Source organism: Protopterus annectens, chromosome 13.part0 (assembly GCF_019279795.1).
Source record: "Protopterus annectens isolate FY-2018-M chromosome 13.part0, PAN1.0, whole genome shotgun sequence".
In the NCBI taxonomy this organism is placed as follows: domain Eukaryota; kingdom Metazoa; phylum Chordata; order Ceratodontiformes; family Protopteridae; genus Protopterus; species Protopterus annectens.
The window spans coordinates 558,112,317-558,130,660 of record NC_056747.1 but is presented as its reverse complement, the minus strand read 5'-3'; the positions used below and the strand labels follow the sequence as shown (position 1 = coordinate 558,130,660).

General features: G+C 41.7%; 1 protein-coding gene across 2 annotated transcripts in view; it reads right to left on the bottom strand.

Moving 5' to 3' along the window:
- The window catches only part of GALNT17 (polypeptide N-acetylgalactosaminyltransferase 17), a 1,233,091-nt gene that overhangs the window by 1,044,482 nt on the left and 170,265 nt on the right, over positions 1-18,344 (bottom strand). The window lies entirely within an intron of this gene.

Genomic DNA, 18,344 nt, shown 5'->3' with positions numbered 1-18,344 from the left:
TGTATAAATAAATAAAAAAAAAACAAAGGGGCACTTATCTGTATAGCAAACAGGCATAGGTAATCACTGGAGAAGGAAAATGCGTTCAACTGGCAAAACGGACGGAGGTAAGCAGAAAGTGAAAAGATGCATTCGGACTGGCAGCAAAGAAGTTCTGTTTATGTAAGCCTGAACATCACCTTTATGCCCTATGGTATGCAAGGAGCTTTTGAGTGATGTTCAGGAGTACCTTTATATGCCTTTATATTCCGTATACTGGCTGGACGGCAGGCTTCCATGGCGTGAAATCCCAAATGCTACGAATATTGCAGCAGTAAATGTAACAACATTCAAAGGTCATTTCACTCAATTTTACAAATAAAATGAATTTAAAAATTGTTTCCAAATTTGGAAGTTTGCACTTACACAACTGTGCTTATGGCATTAATATTAGTGAGCGGGAAGGACGTGATTACATCAATTTGGGTTCCAGCACTAATTATGCTGGATTAGGGTGGTTAAGTAAATGCATATAAAATTATGTAATTGACAAACTCTTAAAAACTAATGGGTAGCCGAATTTAAAGAAAGCATTCTGGAATGTTTAAGAGCAAACTATAAGAAAATGACTATAAATGCCTACTTATTCAAGTGAAGTCTGGAGGTACATGATAGTAATAAACATATAAAATGTGTCGCATTTTGTGATGAACAAAAAGAAGAAAGCAAGAACCCTATAAGGCCAAATAACAAGTCAAACAAGGACTTAACAAGTTATCCTCCTTTGATTCAGTGATGTAAACAGCCTGTTTTTCTAATGTTTAACAGGGAACATTGCCAAAGCCTGCCTCAAAGCATTTTTATCACTCTAAAGTAAAAGGAGACAGATAAAAAATAGCAAAGCACAAACATTTCAGCAAATATAGCAAGGTAAATTCACTTGCAGTTTACAGAGTTCACTCAGGACATGCACTCCATACAGTGTAAAGTTCATGTTCAACATATACAAAAATAGTGCAGAAAAATAATTACCCAGCTAACAAAGCACTGTTAGTCAACATGCACATAAACTGGTAAATAACAAATGAGTCACAAGTAGGTAAAAACAAGCATACTTTGTTTCCTTGCAGCTGAGTGCAAGATGTTATTGAAGGACAGTAGCAGAAGCAACATTACAGTCACACTGCAGGACATAGTGTAAACGTCAGTAGAATATGGAAGGATTAGCAAATCAGCATTGTGCTAATTAAAGGCAGACCTACAATTCACACAGTACCATAAGGAAATGAGTAGGACTCTGCAGCATATGGAGTGGACTACATCCCTCATAACATAGCCCAGCTTTAATTAATTAATTATATTTAATTAATTTAATTTATTTATTTTAATTAATTGCTGGAACTTCTGACATCATTGAGCAAATGAATCCGGAATATGGGGTTCCGGCACTAAAAATACTTGCTCACTGGACACAACTTTGTCTCCAGCCAAATATCACAGCACAACTGGAATTAAATCTTAGAGTACATGACCTTTTCATGTGCTAAATGAAGATAACAGTCATGAAATTGTAATTTAAAAAGCCAAACCACAGCACCCAAAACTTGTTCAGTCTTTTGCTTGATAGGCAGGCAGCCAGCCATTTTCAAAGTACTGCAGTAACATTGTTTAGTCAGTCTCTAGCAACAGGAGCCAACAGATTCTATTTGATAATATATGTGGATCATGAATACATGAGGAGGCATGTCATAGGTTCATACGTTCATAGGTGTGTACTAGCTTAATGGCCCTGGGGCATTTACAAGCCTAGCCATAGGATTACCCTGGCATAATGCCACCAGACCTTAGTTCCCAGTGCTTCTGTTGAGTATATCCACTGGAGTTATCCCAGGGGTGAATTTTCTGTTTCCCATCCACTCAAAGATTTCTCTTTATTTTATTTAATTTATTTATTTAACATTTGTTAACCGGGAAAGTCCGATTAGGTTTCACAGATCCTGTTTACAGTGGAGGCCCGGGGAGAAATGCTCCAGAAGCATGTCTTTAGAATGTGGGAGGAAACCGGAGTACTCAGAGGAAACCAATGCGAACACAGGGAAAACATGCAAACTCCACACAGGGTCAGCGAGGTGCTCTGTCTGACATGTATGGGAAGTCTATTTCATAGCATGGGCAGTCTCTGGATTATGAACCTGTTCCTCCAGCATGTTCTGTTAATTTTGGTAATGAGGTTGAGGTCTCTGGAGTGTGTGGTGCAGAGGGATTGGGATTTCTTTAGATGTAGCATTGCTAACAGAGCTAGGTCAGACATGGCTTTGTAAGTCAAGCAGAGATTGCCTCTAAGTATGCGATATGAGACAGAGAATAGTTGGAGTTTTTTGAGTCTGTCTATATAGGATAAGTGTTTAAGGCCTAGGATCCTCTTTGTGAGGTACTTTTGTGGCCTCTCCAGTTGTTGCAGGTGTCTAGTGAGGTACATGCCAAATGGGGCATTGTACTCTATGATTGGCCTAATGAGGGAAGAGTAGAGGGAAACAATGACATCTTTCTTCCTGGATGCAAAACCCTTAGTAATGAGATGTGCTACATAGGACTTTCTGACTACAGTGGCAATGTGGTGATCAAAAGAGAGGTTGCTGTCAACCTGTGTTCCCAGATCTCTTATAACCTATTCTGTGTTCAGTGGACTACCATCAATGTGGCAATTCATGGGAACCGGGTTTTTCCCAAAGGGGATGATGACATATTTTGGCATTGAGCTTAAGGCCATGGTTCTGACACCAGTTGTTGGTCTCAGTGAGCCCATTCTGTAGGATGTCAACATCACTCGGGGAGCTAATATCTCCTAACTTGCAATTGTCTGTGAACTTTGCCAGCCAGAGTCCCTTCATGTTGGCTGGACTTCAGAGAAGTAGATACCAAACAGTAGAGGACCCAGGACTGAACCCTGTGGGACTCCACTCGTGACTAGCTACTTTCACACTGTGGGTTCCATCTGTGAGCCAGTTTGCAACCCACCTAGTGAGATAGGGGTTGATGCCTAGCTTAGTGAGTTTTTCTATGACTTCTGAGTGAGCAATGGTATCAAAAGCCTTGGCCAGACCAAGGTTGGCTGTATGAACCACCCTGCCTTCATCCACAGCTCTGGTGACTGACTCAAAGAAGTCAACAAGTTGAGCAGGCATGATCTACCCTTCACAAAATCAAACTGTGTGGGATCCAGTGTTTGGAGATTCCCTATATCCTTGTTTATTAGGACCATGATGATGTGTTCCATAGCTTTGCATATCAGACTCCTCAGTATAATGGGGTGATAGTTCTTAGGGTCTGTAGTCACTCCTGCTTTGTGGAGAGGGATGACTGTAGCAGTGCACCATTTGGTAGGGATAAAGCCTGAGGTGAGGCTGTGATTGAAGGTGCCAGTTCACTCTGTAGTTCATGTAGAAAACAGCTAGGGATATTGTCAGGTCCCATAGAAGCTGTATTCTTGTCTTTTAACAGTGCTGTTTTAACCTGTGTAGCAGTAACACTGGGTACCTGGTAATCTACTGGTATTGTGATTGGTCCTTTGGGGGAGGGGTAAAGTTGACACTGAATCTGTCGGCCAGTATACTTGCAATATATGTTGGCTCAGTATAGGAGGTACCATTGTGCAGTAGCTCAGAGCAAATCTGGGTATTCCCGTGGAGATTCTTTACATAACTATAGAAGGCTTTGTGGTTGTCTTTACTATCTGCTGTAAATCTGTTTTCATAGCTAGCTTTAGAGGATTTGATGTGGGATCTCAACTTTTTGTTGAGGCTCATAAGGGAGTTTTTCCAGTCTTGGAACTTCACCTTATTCCGCATCAGTTTCTTCCTTCTGTTGTAGAGTTTGTTTATGGCAGGGGATCAGCTTCCTTTTGTTGGAGAAGAGCATCTTGGTTCTATTGGGTATGGCAAAATCCATGCATTTGTGTACATGTTCGTACAGTGCATTGGTGTATGATTTGGTGGTCACGCAACTATTCTCCATTTGCATGGGTGCCATGAAGTTAGCCACCTCTGTTTTTAGGAGCCCAAAGTTAACTTTGGAGAAGTTTTTTATGGTGGTTATCTTTGTGGGGGGGGGGGGGGGATTTCCAAGGTGATTAGTTTGCGATCAGATCTAACCAGAGAGAAGCTGACTATTGGTGTAGAGCAATGGTCGCCATGTTAGTAATGACCAGGTCAAGAATATTGCTACCTCTATTGGGGGTAATGACGAGCTGGTCCAGGGAGTTTTAATTAATGAACGCCAGGAAATGTTGGGCAAGTGTAGGAACATTGAGTGTGAGTCTTGGGACATGACTGGGGGCCCATAGCAGGCTACAACCTGAATCGCTGTCTTACCCAATGTTAGCTGCACCTGAAGCATCTCTGATGAATTATATTGAGCTACCAGTCTGGAGGCATGCACATCCTTTAGGAATATGGAAACACCACCGCCTTTGGGACATAGGTTCAAGTTCTGGGGCTGAAAGGTGTGGAATGAGTTATAGCGTGGTAGTGCAGGGGTGCTTTCTGCTGCTTTGAACCAGGTCTCTGTTACAGCACAAATGTTAATGTTCTCCATTTTACGGAGTGCTTCGAGTGAGTGCATTTTGAGATTTAGACATCTAGCGTTCAGCAGCATGGTCCTCAGATTTCATTTGTTTGTAGCTATTATGGTGATAATTTGGTCTTTGGAACACCACCTAAAAAGGCACTATAGAGGTGGTAAGAGTCTTGGCCAGTATTTGGAAGCCCAGGGGTGACAGAGGCAGGCCATCTCTGGCAAAGCATCGAGGTCTGTCAAGCTTGTCATCCCAAGCAGGTACTGGATCCCCTTAGAATGACACCAGAAACTTAGTCACTTGTTGAAATCAATCATTTTCTCCTTGTACTGTGGCATCATTCTGGGTGATGGTAGGATGCTGCTCAGGACTAGGGTCATACCCTCCTGGGCTACATAATCCGAGAGCTCCTCCATGTCACTTTTCATGTAGTCCAGGGAGGTATGTCTCTGGTCATTCACACCAACATGTACAATGACAGAGTCATGTTTGCACCTGTTGTTGAGGGACCTGAATGCATGTGTTATGTGGCAGATCCTGGCACCTGACAGGGAGCTGACTGTTAACTTCTCCTTATTCAACCTGAGTGGGACATCAGTGTTCCTCACTACCAAGTTACGCATGACTAGTGTGTTGAGCATGCTGTTTTGCCTTAGGGGCTTTGGTTGAGTAGCACACTGTCTAGGAGAGTTACATGTCTCATGATTAGTGTTGTGTTGTGGTGGTCGAGTGCATTTCTGCCTTGGAAGTCACTGCTGCTTGGGTAGATTTTTATTGAGAGCATTCACGAAGGTGGGTGTGTGGTTTGTGTTTTTATGTGAAGGCAGTGCTGGTGTTTGTTCTGGTGGGTTATGTGTTCCATGTGGTGTGGTGCAAGTGTTAACCTTCTCCTCTTGACAAGCTATTCCGGTCTTGGCTGGAGAGTAAGTGGCTTCCAATTTAGATATACAAGTGCATCTCTCGCAAGTTTGAGTGTTGGGAGGTAAGAGGAGAGGGTTGTCGGTGTACATGAGGCAGTTGCTACATTGCCTCAGGTTGCCCAAGTTCACCAGGTTAATAGGGGAAAGCACAGGGAACTGACCTTTAGACATGCCTGGAGGGGTGGGCATTGATAAGTACTGGATTTGTTTCCTTGTAGAACATTTAGTGATGGTAGCACTTGTGCGTGCTACTATAATTGCTACAGGAATTCTGGTAAAGTGCTAGACTTATAAGCTAGCATAAGTGCAGGAGAGGAGAGAACTAGTAGACCTAAGGGAAAAATTGAAGAGCAGACTTTGGCACCACTCAGAAGTTTACAACAGTCCTGGATATAGCAAGTCTGTATCTGGACTAGACTAGTTACAGGAATGGCGGGAAACAAATACAAACATGGGCCTTTAAACCAAAAAGTTGAAAGAGATGGAAGAAACTGCCCAAACTTCCAATAAACCACAATTTCTGGGCCAGAAACCACTCCTCTTGTGGTAGATAGGCTACCTAGTTCTTACTACTCCCACTGATAAGCTAGAAGGCTTCCCTCCAACACAGAAAGGCTTGGAGGGCTCAGGAGCTTACAAACAGTCCTGGATACACCAAATCTGTATCTGGACTAGACTAGTTACAGGAAAGGCAGGAAACAATCTTAGATTTTTTTTTCTTTAGTAAAGTGGAAAAGGAGAAAGCAGGAACAGAAGATAATTCAAGGTTAAGAACCTAAGTGGGTTGGCCTTCTCAAATGTTCTCTCTGTATTGGGTAGAATGAGCTAATGACACTAGACTGGGAGGAATGTCTCAGATCAAATTTACAGTATGGACGGGCAACTGCAAAGTTACCAAGTATAAGAACAAGACACCAATAGGAAGGTTGGGTAGGAAACTATTACAGCTACTAGCACTAGCCACTAAATGAAAGTTTTAAACAGATAAAGGAGCAAGGAGACTCTTCTGGAAGCTGTCATAGTAAAGCCTTCAAAGACCTGAAGAAGACTGCAAACTCATCCATAGTGCCTGTGTTTTATAATGAGCAAACTGAAGCATATTCAACTGTTGGACATTATTAGAGGTGAAAAAATATATTTTGAGAGTCTCTGTATTTGGATGTATATAATCAGGAGCGGCCTTAGGTCAACTGGTGCCCTAGGCAAAAGAGCTCCATGGTGCCCCCTACCACACCATCTGGTGCCCCTATCCTGGTGTACCTACACCAAATAAATACTGAAAAAGTGCCCCTGCTACAGCGGTGCCCTAGGCGGCCACCTAGTTGGCCTATGCCTAAGGCCGGATATGTATATAATGTGCACTTTGAATATTGGTCTGGTTGCAACTATTAGAACATTTTCCACTGTAAGGCAATGTAGTTGGAAATGGAAACTTTGACTCAACAAATCTGATTTATTCCTCACTGTGACAAGAATAGTTGAGAAAAATAAAATGGTATAATGTGCCACATTCTGCAATGAATTGGGGAAGAAGCTGTGAAAATGTTTAGTACATTTATGCTCTACAAGCACAGATCAGAATCAAAACAGTAGCAATTAGAGAGAAATAGAGAATTTTTCTAAGCCTAGAAAGAACTTGTTATTTATGGGAACTTCCATCTTTACATTCTGAAGACACTGTGGCAATAAATGATGGAAGTGCTAAATAAAATATGCTGAAGTGGCTTGTCATTGGTTGCTAATTTTGTTCTTTATAAGGGCACAGTATCATACAGAGAGTTTAGCATTACTTATAACATAAGAGGAGAAAATCAGAGATTTATTGACATCAGTGTAGAAGAACATTAATGGAAACCTGTAATAAAGGGTGTGCCCATGCAACTATCTTTCCAATTAAAGAAATGCATTCTTCTTTTTCAATGAAAAAGAAATAAGTTGCAACAAAAGCATATCTTACAAAAATCTTAGCTCCCAATCAACTGAGAAGAAAAATGCTTGAAAGGACAGAGGAATCATATCTGGAGCCAAGTACAAAGAAGAGGGCGAGATACAATATAGGAGCTAGAAATTTTCATTCAGATATTGCTCTTTCTGTACAAACAATCCAGATGAAGATGTCCACAATCTTTTCAGTAAAACCTTGAATTTTCTTAGCCATAGATTATTTTCAGTTTCGGGAAACTGTAGGTCTTATATGTGTATATTAATATAAGCATGTTGCAGTAATCACACTGGTAGCCATAACAAGTGCAAAACTAAAGAAAGACCATATTCTTTAGACAGGAGTAATGTTGCTCAATACTCTGCGGTGGTGGTGCTGAGGTAGCGTTGTCGCCTCATAGCAAGACGTTGTCCCGTTCGATTCTCAGCTAGAGCATCTTCTGTGTGGAGGCATACGTGAATGGGACGTGCCTTCGTTGAAGGTTGTGCATCAGGGCTGGTAACCCTGTACATATAAATCCACTACCAATCATTAGCGACCCGGAGTTCCACTGTGGCGACCCCTAACCAGGAAAAGTGGAAAGACCCAAACAAAATGTTACTCAGTACAAAAGCAAGAAATTCCAAAAATATGGGCATGAGTTGAATTTCAGACATATAATGTCCCGACCAGACTATCAGTTTTCTTTCTGACAAATGTAGAGAACTATGCATATAGTGAAGAATGTTAAGCCTTTTATTTTAAAAAATGAGGACAGTCATTTCATAACTTTGGAAAAAGATCAACTCCACTGCAAGCAGTTCAATTCTCACCAGCTAAACTTTAACAGGAAAACGTGGGAAGAACTACTCACTTACTCTGGGTCATCATTTTTCCTTGAAAATCAATAATCAGAAAGGGAAATGCTAGAGTGAACAAAAATGAAACGGGTCAGAAAAGGAAGCTGAACAGAAAGCGATTAATCAGAAACCATGCAAAGGATGACAGACTTAATGGGTTTAAGCCTTGATGTCTAACCAGGTGACCAAAGTTTGATTATTGGCTTAAGTGCCTAGTGCATCTGGCATGGGAAAGGAAAGAAATGATGAGGTGGGTCCTGCCTTCAGGGAAGGAATGTGGAGCATGTATCCACCAATGGTATAAACCATGGCCATGCTGGGATACTGCCTTTAAGGGGAATACTGGTATGGTTACATCATACATGGAAGAGTAAGCAATGCACTTTGGGCCTATTGTATACTTCCTAGGTTCATAGGTTGGTACTAGGCTATCAGCCCTAGGGCCTATGCAAGCCTAGCCATAACAATTCCCTGGCTATTTCTTCCCACACTATTTATAGGTTCATAGGTTGGTACTAGGCTATCAGCCCTAGGGTCTATACAAGCCTTAGATGTTATGGCATATTTGGGGATGGTAAGACTTATGGTATGAAATAAAATCCCTACTACATGGATGAGAGCTTCTGCTTCCATGTTCACCCAGCTCTGACCTAAGAGAAGAAACAATTACGGTTTCTGCTGTTATCTGCTATGCTTACGCTCATTAAGGATTTCAGTAAATAAAGTAACAGATAGGTCCAGCTGCCTGCTTAAATATCTTGGCATACAGGTGGTACAGTGCTCCTCTTGGAATATGCACAAACTTTACAACATTGATAGATCTGTGATGAGGACAAGGTAGGGACTGTGACAGACACTGACTTACTCTGACAATGTAGCAAAACAGCTATCACTCAGCCTGTTGTTGTCAGAGAAGGCTGCCTTATTCAGTGCTTGTTTTAAAGTCGGTACTATATTTCTGTGACAATAAGAGAATGTGCCAAATGAGTTTTCTTCATAACTCATCTGAAAAACTTGCCCCTTATAAACTGGTGAAAATAGTGTGTCTGATCTCTGAAAATAAACAATAGTTGTGTAAAATCATACCATGACCATAGATGTCCTTTTCTTCTATGTTGCAGTATTCTTTACATGAGGGATCCTCCACAATGGGTGACCCGATGTCTGGAAAGTATACAAGAGGTTTTAAGCACTGCTAGTTTGTGGAACATGACACGTATGGCTTATGAGTTTATCTGCCATAAAAGCCACATCCAATCATCAGAACTGAATGCTGCAAGAGGAGCACCAGTCCAAGGAAACAAGAAGATTATCAGAAATCTCGAAGAAAAGCAGGCACCAGGAGGAAGACAGGGGGAATAGAATACTCCAGAAGAAAAGGTAGAACCAATGCTGTCGAGGCCAAAAAGGGGTCACCAGCAAGAATTTTTTTTAGTTTGCCCTGCTGAATCTTAAACTGGACTTTCTGAATGAGAGTAAAGTGGGGTGCATAAGGAAACATATCCTTCCACGAAGTTGATAGGGTAGCCACCTTCCAAACCAGAGAACCTGGGACTCTGGCACAAAACAACAGGAAGTTGTCTGTTCAGAGGGAAGCAAATAAATCTACTTGAGGAGTCACACCAGTGGACAATATTCAAAAACACATTATTGTGAACTATCCATTCATGGGACTGGGCCATAGACCTGCTCAGATTGTGTGCCACAGAATTCTGACTGGAAGATATCTAAACTGTGTGAAGAGTCACCTTGTACTGAACTACCAATTCCGATGCAATGAGAGCTATCCTGCACAGAAGGTACGACTTTGTCTCCCCTGTTTGTTTATATACCAGAGAACAGTGATGTTGTCTGTAAACAGTTTTAGAGGTCCTAGATGGAAAAGAGGATGAAAAGCCAGAAGAGATAATATGAAGGCTCTCATCTCTGATACTGATCTGCTCCTCCATTTGTGGAGGAGACCAGAGGCCCAGTACCTTCATGGAAGCACAGGTTGCCCCCCATCCTAGGTCGGAGGCATCTGTAAAAAAACTTTTGAGTTTCAGAGGAGGATGAAGAGGAAGGCCTGGGTTAAGTGAAATCTGCTGAATCCACCAAAGTTGTTCCTTTTGAGACAGGGAAGAAGAGGAGCCACAAATTCCAGTGCATGTGCATGCTGCAGCTAGTGATTTTAGATACCACTGAAACTTCCTCATGTGAACTAGCATGAGAATGGTGGATGCCATGAACCCCAGAAGCCTTATAAACTCCCAGGCTGTAAGACAATTAAGATGGAGAAGACTGGAAGAAGGAAACGTGAGACTGGACTTTTGGAGGAGGAAGAGATGCCAGCATGAGAACTGTCTGCAACCTGGACCCCAGGAAGATGTGGTGCTGTGAGGAGCAAAAAAAGTACTTTTTGAAATTGATTGTGAATCCCATCTTTTGTAGAAGAGAAATAGTGAACTGAAGGTTTTGTTTCAGGCTCTCTGGACATGGAGCTAGAAAGAAAAGATTGTCCAGGTAAGGGTAAACCTGGATACCCTGAAGCCTGTAGTAAGCAATTACAGGAGGGAGACACTTTGTGATTACCCTTAGGGCAGTGGAAAGACAAAAGGGCAAAGCTGAGAACTGAAAGTGCAAGGAAGCAACAAAGAAATGTAAACATTTCCTGTAAATGGGATGAATGGGAATGTAAAGATAAGCATCTCCGATGTCCACAGAGGCCATGTAAGCCTGAGAAAGAATAAGAGGAAACAAAGTTTGTAAGAATAGTATGTGGAAGGTAGGAACCTTCAAATAAGTGTTTAGGTGAGAAAGGTCCAGAATGGGTCTCCAAGGGACATCTTTTCTAGGTATGAGAAACATCCTAGAGTAAAACCCTCTTCCTCGGAGGGGCTAAGGAACTTCTTGAATTGTTCCCTGATGTAGCAACTCCTGAAGCACCTGTGATAATAGTTGCAGTTGGTCACGAGGTGGTTGTGCAATGCCCATGAATGGAGGAAGAGTGTTTCCAGACCATGAAGTACCCTTGTTTGATTGAGCTAGAACCCATGGATCTTGAGTAATAGTTTCCCAAACAGGAAGATACAGGGAAAGTTGAAGAGAAAGAAGAGTAAGACTGAGATGACTGTGGTAGTCACAGATTACCTAGCTTGTCCGGAAAGGGCTGTTTCTGGCCAGCTACTGGCTGAGAGAATTTAGACTATTGAGCTCTCCTACCTCCCTTATCTTTAGAAGTGGGAAAATGAGCTTGTTGAGGGATAATTCCTCTGAAAATCAGGATCAGGTGAAACAGATATGTTTTAAGTTCTGTAGTTCTTTACCTTTCTCCTGCAAAGATTTAAACAAATCTGCAACTGCAGTCCCAAGCAAAGCACTGCTATCTGAAGGAACATCCATTAATTTTACTTTAATGTCATCTGGAAGTCGTTGAAGTCTCAACCAGGAATACCTCGTAAGAACAGATCCTGATGTAGCTGCTTAGAAGATGCTTCTGCTGCATCATAGCTGCATTTAATGGAGTGGCCAGATACCCGAAAAGAAGCTCCTGAAAGAGACATCACCTGTGTTTTAACATTAGAGTCTGGAAGATGAGAAACTGCTTGAATGGCTTGACAAAGAAGAGAAAAAGCATATCTGGTCATATGGGTTTGGTAGTTTATAGCACAGAAAGGTAAGGTGGCAGAAGTATAGACGTTTTTCCCTAATTATTCTATAGTCTGCTTATCGAAAGAGAGCAGCTTGGTAGATGGCAAAAGTTTGGAAGTTTTGTCAGAAGCAAAGAAAGCCACTGCAGGATCTGCTGAAGGACATCTTTAAAGAAATTTACAATCATCTGGCATCTTATAAAACCTATCAGGCCTTTTAGGGGCAGGGAGCCTGAGAGTCTGGGGCCTTGGATGCTAAAGAAAATGCATCCAAAAAGGCAGGTATGACTGGAGGTACAGCAGAAAGGGAAGGAAAGTCCAAGTAAAAGATCATAAGATCTTTTCTGCACACAATAAACCTGAGAGCAGTCCCAGTTAAAAAACATTCTCTCATTTTAAATAAGCCTTCCCTAAAGGTGATCTCTTTTACTGGAGAAGCTGCACTGTTAGACTCTTCCTCAAGGGAAGCATATTTAAGGGGGGATGGAATTTGAGTGGAGTAGTTCAAAGATACATCCTCAGAACACCCATAATCCTCAGATGATTCCAGACTCCTATCTTAAATGGAGAAGTTAAAGGAGAAACAGATCAGCTGGAAGTGGCTTAAGAGCCATGAGTGCATTAAGCAAGCCTTGAGAAAAGGTTTCCCAATCAGATTGTGGAGTCTTAGATGCAGAAGTGTGCTTGGTTTTCTGCTTCTTTTTTAACCATACATCTGCCTGATGAAAGGTGGAGGGAACTGATGTAAGCCTGCACTCAATTATAGTAGTAAGAATATTGTCCCTAATGAGAATCTGAGGGATACCCCCAGGGCCTTCTGACATGAGCCTTGGTTCCCCTTGACCAACCAATGTGGACAGCTGCATTGCCTCTTGAGGGCGTCCGATGCTGCACCTGCCAAGGAACCCGAGCCAACCTCTGAATGGATCTCTGGGTCTTCATTGACCTTAAGAGAGACAGAAATAGGAGGTGAAGCTGAAGATTCAGGCCCTAGCTTTTTGGCCTTCCTCTCCAACACAGACTCAATAGTAGGCCCAGATGTACCCTCCATAACATCCCTACCTAAATGCTTCAGTCGCTGATTCTCTAAGTAAATATTTAGAGATGAAAGACAGCTACACAGGGTCTTAGACATGAAGGCCTGGTAAATAAAGCAGGATCTGTTGTTGTGCGTAGGTTCTAAATAAAAAAGAGACACAGGTTGTGACCATCCTGAAGTGGAATCTGTCTCCCACATTGGCACTTGCCTTTCCTGGATGACATGAAACCCTCCCAGTAAAAACAGTAGCAAGAGAAAAATGGAAAAAAAAAAAAAAAAAAAAAACAGGGCACTTATCTGAAAAGTGGACCAGCAGCAAACAACTCGGGTGAGCAGACAGATGATGGAGTTTGGACTGGTGGCAGTAAAGTTCTGATTATTGTACATGTGGATGTCATTTTTATGGCAGATATACTCCTAAGCTATATGTGCAACATCCCATGTACTAGCAGTGCTTAAAAGCTCTTGCATACTGACTGGACATCGGGACACCCATGGTGGAGGATCCCTCATGTAAAGAGCACTGCAACATTAGAACAGGACATCAATAGATATGATGCTGTAAAATCTGAAGTTAGTTTCAAGACTCATGACTTCTAATAGTATATCAAGGTGCGATTTCTTCCACTGGGTTCACTACAAAAGGAATTATCTTCATAACATCAGGGTACAGTGATCCAAAAATTAAACGAGTAGTAGAGTTGCAACAGGATTATCCTTCTTTATAGTGGTTAAGAGGGCTTTGCATCTGACTCAAAGAAAAGGTTTCACAACTAAGACCAGATGAATTTCTTACCACCTTGTTCTGAACAGAAGTGCCTTTTTCCCCAGTTTTGGGAATATGAAAAAGAGTATGGAGGGAGTGCTGTGGACAGGACTGCTGATGAGACTGATTTATGCAGCAGGTGTTCTAGGGTAGAACTGGAAGTATCTGCAACTGAGAGCTCAACCTGATTTTTCAACGGAAATTAATAGGTGTGTGATGAAACAGAGGGGGAACTGTTAAATGAAACCTTTATCCGAGAAGTGTGGGACTGCAGTGGATAGTATGGTTTTAGACCAAATGTAAAAGTGTGATGTTAAAAAGAAATGATAAATTAAAGATGTGGTATGACAAGGGGGTCAGGAGTGTTAAACTAAATATGTTTGCACTAGGTATGAGTGTGTGTTACATTGAAGGGATATCAATAAGTGAATAAACTTCAACAGCACATAAGCTAGAGAGGGAAATCTTAACACTGTGCAAGAAATGAACATATGTAGAGAGAATCACGGCCCCACTTTCTTTTCGTACTTCCTAATAAGGGGAGCAGGAGGAGCTGCATTTAGGTGGACTTCTTGTTAATGCAAGTGCATTTTATATCCATACCCGTTCTTTCTGTTCTAACCTTCATTTCAGGACATTCACTATGCCAATAAGTCAGTGTCAAACTTTATTCACAGCATGCATCATGGCAGCTGTGATTTATATATATATATATATATATATATATATATATATATATATATATATATATGTAAAAATATCCACCCATTTTCCTATAACCTGCTTCATCTTTCTGGGGGTGAACCAGCATCATTCTGGAAGATGCAAGTTCAGATAAGATATAGATGGGATGAGGAATGAACAAAAAAATGAGGTTCAGGTATCATATATAAGCTAAAGTTAAAATTGAGTATAAAGTTAAAATGGAGTATAAACCAAAATAATGACAAAATGACTAATACAAGAATGGAAAAAAAACATTAATAAATATGTTTATCACAGGCATACTGGCAGGAAAACTAATATAAAGTAGGATTAGAAAAATCTTCAGTATTAATAAAAAAAAGAAAAATAGAACAAGGAGGAACATTAAAAACTATCACCCTGTTAACAGATGCAGGCAGAGTCATGAAATGGTACACAAAACATAGTTTACAAAACATTCTAGAAAATTAACCTTGAGGTACCTTATCTTGTGGCAAGATTAAACAAACAGTGGCAAAACTACACATTCTGGATGTTCCATTATGTTCCGTGTTAGGACTACACTTAATTAACACCTAAAGAAAGGATATGGTGGGCGATCAATTATTTTATTAAATATGCGCTGATGACACTAAACCTGTATTAATAATTGCTACACCTCAAAACTGACAAAATTTACAGTGTTTGCTGTCTTGTATGTTTGTGTGTGTGTTTGTGTGTGTCTGTGTGTGTGTGTGCACATGCACGTGCTGGTAAAAAAAAAGAAAAATTTAGATATCAGTATAAACATTCTTTGGATTGTTATCCAGTCATGCTGAAAATGTTTATCTTCGTAATGTTGTGTATCACTCTATGTCCAGCCACCCAAGATGAGCAGGTCATGGCAGAGAGTTTAAAACAGTGAAAGAAGACATTTCCAAGTCGCTCATTTATCAAGAAACTCCTATGTAGATAAGCAACCACAGTCCTATTAAATGACACTTGTGGACAAGTTCCTTAGGGCTGAAGGTGCCCAGCAGACAAATAAGTAAGATCAGAAAAATTATGCAAATAGTGCAAGAGGTTATGCCATGAAGGATTAAAGCTGACAGGAAGAATGTCCTGCTCAGATGCTCAGAGATGAATTGAAAGGCTGATACTGCAAAGAATTACACTGTGGAAAAGATCATGGAATGCAAAAACAATTAATCAAAGCAATTCTGATGTGGTTAAAGATGAGGCAGCAAGAATAAATATCAGTATTTTGGAAACTGATGAACTAAAGTAGACTAGAATGGTTCATGTTACATAAAATAATAATCAAGTTGTCTTCTGTGTGGTCAAGAATCTTTTACAAAGAACTCAGTAGGCCCCAGAGCAGATCATAGCCCAATAGTATTATGCCAAGATAATTTCGTATTCATAGCAAAGTTTCTTTCAGCAGCCTAACAGACAGCGTTTTACACAGACAGCAGCACAGAGTTAATATCAAATTAGAATAACTATATACTTTGCAGACAGAGATGAAACAGCTCTTTTCAGATAGCAAAAACAAGACATATCTATCCGATTGTGGCTTACACCATCATCTCCTCATTGAAAAAAGAAAAATCAAACTAAGAAAAATAGGAAAGGCTACCATGAGGAAGCTAGACACAGACAACCGTCCATATAAATATGCAGTAGAGTTAAAGGACAAATTTTAAATATGAGTGACAGAAGCATACACCTTAGTGTAGTATTCGGGCTGGTAATGTGGTTGTTGTACTGTAGGGGCGCTGTGGGGAATTCAACATGTAATGTTGGTTCTGTATTCTCTGGTAACTTGTTGGTTCCGGTGTATGTATGACTTGCAGAAGTTGGAAGCATGTAGCATGGGTGCGCACCTGGAGGCTCTTAATAAAGAAAGGCCTTACAACTCCAGAAACCGTGTGGTCTCCTTATTTCCCAGGATATAACATATTGGCGACGAGGATGGGATGCCTCCGAGTCCACTGCGAGTGAAAACGGTGGGGTGCAGTTCATGTCGGAAGACGAAGAGACGGGGCCTGCCGGAGTGATGTCTGGTTCCATGTTGGGGTCACTGGTTGCATACGACTGTCAGACACAGACCTGGGAGGAGTATTGTGAAGTGTTGGAACATTTTTTTGAGGCAAACCAGATAATGGAAGTGGGTCGGAAGCGAGCCATATTGCTGAGCTCGGTGGGCAGCAAGACGTACAGTCTGATGAGGAACTTATTGAGTCCTGATAAACCGGGGGACAAATCGTTCACAGAGTTGACGAGCTTGCTTCAGTCACATTATAACCCGAAGCCGAGTGCAATAGTCCAGAGGTTCAAGTTAAACTCAAGGACTAGAATGGCCAATGAAACGGTAATGGAGTATGTCGCAGTGTTGAGGGAACTGGCGCAACATTGTGATTATGGGGACAGACTGACAGAAATGCTACGAGATAGGCTCGTATGTGGCATTGCAGACGACCGCATACAACGCAGATTGTTAGCGGAGCCTGACTTGTCGTTTGAAAAGGCCTTGAAGTTGGCACAGGCCATAGAGACAGCGACTAAAGACATTCGTGATTTACAGCAAAAAAACATTGAAGCGGTTGGAAGCAGGAGTGCGACCCCACTGCCAGTGCATAAAGTGGTCATGGAGCATAAATCACAAGGGAAGTCTGGTCAGTATGCTTGTTACAGGTGTGGAGGTGAATATCTGTCACGGAACTGTCGTTTTTTAAGCGAAAAATGTCATGCTTGCGGAAAAAAGGGCCATGTAAAAAAAATGTGCCGCTCAACGCCCTCTCGGGACCAGCCGAAAAAGGGGGAGGAAAAGAGCAGTATAATGGAAAGGAAGGGAAACCAAAAAATAAAACGGCAGTATGCACACCACATGCGTGAAGGTACAGATCAACAAAACAGGGAAGCCGAAGAAGTGTTTACAATGTTTAACATGAAAGAGGCCAGGTGGGAAAGAGTTGATCCCATTAAAACCCAGCTGGGCTTAAATGGTAAAATGGTGCAGTTTGAAGTGGATACGGGGTGTAGTGTGACAGTTCTGTCAAAGGCTGAGTATGGGAAGTTATGGCCCAGAGAAGCTCCGGAGCTGCAGGACTGTTCGGTGATTTTGAGAACATATACCGGTGAAATAGTTCCCACGTTGGGAATGGTAGAAGTGACTGTAAAATATAAAGACAAAGTCAAACAGTTGCCAGTCATGGTGGTAGCAGGTAAGGGACAAAACCTGTTAGGCCGGGCGTGGTTAAAGGAGCTGGACATGGGCTGCCTACAGCTCCATAAAGTAGACCAGCAGGGCCTGACCTTGCAAGAGGTGCTGGAGAACAACGAAGAAGTTTTCAAAGAGGAATTGGGGACCTGGAGGGGTCCATCAGCAAAAATACACGTTAAATAAAACGTGACGCCAAGATTTTACTAACCCCGACCCGTACCATACGCAATGAAGAAGAAAGTTGAGTTTGAGTTGGAGCGACTCACTAAGCAAGGTATAATCGAACCAGTAAAGTTTGCGGAATGGGCCGCACCAATTGTTCCTGTATTAAAGCCAGATGGTACTGTACGCATATGTGGTGACTACAAGTTAACAGTGAACCAAGTCTTGAAGCTGGAGCAGTATCCCTTGCCAAAGGTGGAGGATGTGTTTGAAAAGCTGTCGGGAGGTGAAAGGTTTAGTAAACTGGACCTCAGTCAGGCATATCAACAAGTAGTGCTGGAAGAAGGGTCAAAGGCGTATGTCACCCTTAACACACACAAAGGTTTGTTCCAAGTCAATCGTTTACCCTTTGGGGTTTCCTCGAGTCCAGCTATTTTCCAGAGAATAATGGAGGGACTGGTGGCAGGAATTCCGAAGGTGGCTGTGTATTTAGACGATATCCTGTTGACGGGTAGGAACATTCGAGAGCATCTGGAGACGCTGAACGAGGTGCTGAGACGACTGCGAGAGGCAGGTCTAAGGGTG